The sequence below is a fragment of the Triticum dicoccoides genome, chromosome 1A (assembly GCF_002162155.2).
Source record: "Triticum dicoccoides isolate Atlit2015 ecotype Zavitan chromosome 1A, WEW_v2.0, whole genome shotgun sequence".
In the NCBI taxonomy this organism is placed as follows: Eukaryota; Viridiplantae; Streptophyta; class Magnoliopsida; order Poales; family Poaceae; genus Triticum; species Triticum dicoccoides.
In genome coordinates this window covers 257844282-257847334 of record NC_041380.1, presented here as the reverse complement: position 1 = coordinate 257847334, position 3053 = coordinate 257844282, and positions in this window count along the sequence as shown.

Genomic DNA, 3053 nt, shown 5'->3' with positions numbered 1-3053 from the left:
CGCACCCCCTTCCCGAGAAGTTCATGTATTATTGCCTGAGGAGTTCATGTGTTACTGGCCAGTAAGTAAACCTATTAATCACTCTCAAGTGTGATGAAAAAAATGGGCAGTAAATTGATGAAAAAATATCATCGAGTTCAAAACACACCGAGACACGCGACAGCCACCCCAGTTCGGGCGTAGTAAGTACCTCAGTACGAGTTAAAAACGGTGGTCCGTTCGGAATAAAAGAAATGGCAGAAATTCAAATTGTAAAGTTCAAGCAAAAAAAGAAACCCCATGAAAATCCTGCTTAGTAAGTACTTCAGTACAAGTCGTAAAATGAGAGAAGTTCAGAACAACGTTGTCAAAAAAATGTTGAGTTAAAAAAGGAAACAAAACAAACACATTTTCTTTTTAAATAAAATATCATTCAGTTCGATGATACAAACCATACAAGTACAGGGGCGACGATACAGTAAATCGTTGAAAACTTACAAGAGCAATATTACCAAAAAAATAGAGCAAAGTCTAGTTAGTGAAAACACGCTTAGTACAAACCCATGCAAGCATCAGTACAAATACCCTTTTTCGAAACCATTCAAAATTAATCTAAAAAAATAGCTCAGTACAACCGTACATATATATCAGTACAACTACTCTGTTTTTCACACGAGAAAACAGCAGGAACCGTCATGTCGTATTCAAAATTACTCTTAAACGGTTGCGAAGTAGAGAAAACATTCAACATGACTAAGTTTCGCATTTTCTATAGCTATCCAACGGTATATTATTTGCCATATTTCGATAAACTTTTTAAAAAAATCGTGTTCAAAATCAAATTTGACCGTATTTGAATTCGTTTTTAAATCGTAAGGAATTAGAAAAACATTTCTATACGAAAAATTTGCGTGTTTTACATAGATTTTCAACGCCGTATCATTTGCGTCAATCCGACAAACCGTTTGCAAAAAAATCGCGAAAATACATTTCGTCCAGAATTAAACCGTTTTTCAAATTACTTTTAAATCATATAGAATTAGAAAAAACAATACATATATGGAAGATGCGGATTTTCACCAACTTTCCAATGCCATATTATTTGCTCAATTCCGACAAACCGTTTGAAAATTGAGTCCAAAATACGATTCATGTTTTTGGTTTTGAAAAAAAAATGGTTTTTTCAAAACTGCTCTTAAACCATAATGATTTTGCAAAAACGTTCAATATACTTGAAATATGGTTGTCAAGAGCTTTCCAACGACATATTACACGCCACGTTTAGACAAAAAAAATTACAAAAAGTTTTTGAACTAAAGAAGACGATGTGTTAAACACAACTGAAAGCATTAGTTCAACCGCTTCGAAAACATCAGTTCAACCACCTGAAACCGTTAGTTCAAAAAGGGTAACAGAATAATATGTGTGTATATATATATATATATATATATATATATATATATATATATATATATATATACTAGTAGTATCATGCATATATATATATGATAGTGTAGCTAGGATACTAGCTACTTCCGTAGTGCATAGTATCATAAGTTAACATCTTAGGTTGCCTTACTAATCACACAAAGTAGTAGTAAAAAATTTAATATCACACGGTATCATGATATGATACCACATCCTCTCATGTGTGCCACATCATCCAGAAAGTCTAGTTGGCATGCATCATACCGCTTATTAAAATACCATTACAACCGGCCTAGCTAAACCGGAAAGGAGGGAGTATGAGACTAGTTAGCCACAATGGAGAGTAGTACACTGGTAACATACACATATCCCTAGACTATATATGTTACTACCTTCATAGTGGGTAGTAACAGAAGTGTAGTGTGATGCAAAGCTTCATTTCTTAGGTTACAGACTCCTATTGCATTGGGACATGTGATGCTACAATAACTATCTAAGTTACTGAAACTATCTCTCTCCTCATTAACGTATTGCCACATAAGCAAGTCTGAGTTAGAGTCGGTGTTACTGCTGAAGTTACTCCCACTGTGGCTAGTCTGATACTAGCTAGTCGTCTATGATATACTAGCTACCTCACTAAGAGCATGGTTAATAATACAACCAAGGGTCGGCTATAAGAAGTTGACATGTCATATACAGCCAACCGCTTAGCGGGTATGTACAATAATAAGTTTTATATACATAATAGTTTATGAATAGTTGGCTCACCTTACATGCTCATAAAGTGTCTTGGCGGGTCTCCTATTGTAGCTGGCTCTGCTAACCAAGAGCCCGCTTCTCTTCTCTTTCCTCGAACTAATAAGCACATATATATTATTCTATTCCTTATAGCCAGACTACCCACAGTGAGAGTAACATAGGTAGTAACATCACACATATCTAGATAAAATAGATGATGTGGCAAGCAATAAATGAAGAAATGGAGGAAAGTGGATATGTGTGATGTTACTACCAATGTTACTCCCACTGTGGGTATAGTCTGACTATAGTATGAGACTACCCACAATGAGAGTAACATAGGTAGTAACATCACACATATCTAGATAAAGTAGATGATGTGGCAAGCAATAAATGAAGAAATAGAGGAAAGTAGTAACATAGCTAGTTACTAGTAGTATGAGTAACATCACATGTACATATCAAGGCAAGATCTGTCTATAGCCTAATAAATGAAGTGTTGCATGTTGCCACACATATATGTTACTCCCCACTATAGAGGTAGTAACATAGACTAGTGTAACACATGGGCATGTTACTACTCTATGTTACTACCCACTGTGGCTAGTCTGAGTAACATCACACATCTCAAGGCAGGATGAGTCTATAGCCTAATAAATAAAGTGTTGCATGTTACTACACATATGTTACTCTCCACTATAGAGATAGTAACATAGACTAGTAACATTCTATGTTACCCATCGTGGCTAGTCTTATGTCATTCTATTGTGTACTTACTTGCTCTAATAATGCATAGTATCATAGAGTAGCTAGTATCATATGTAGTACTTTATTTATATTGTCATGCATGACACATAGTAGCATAACATTTATTATGATACGGTTTCAAGATATGATACTTAACCCTC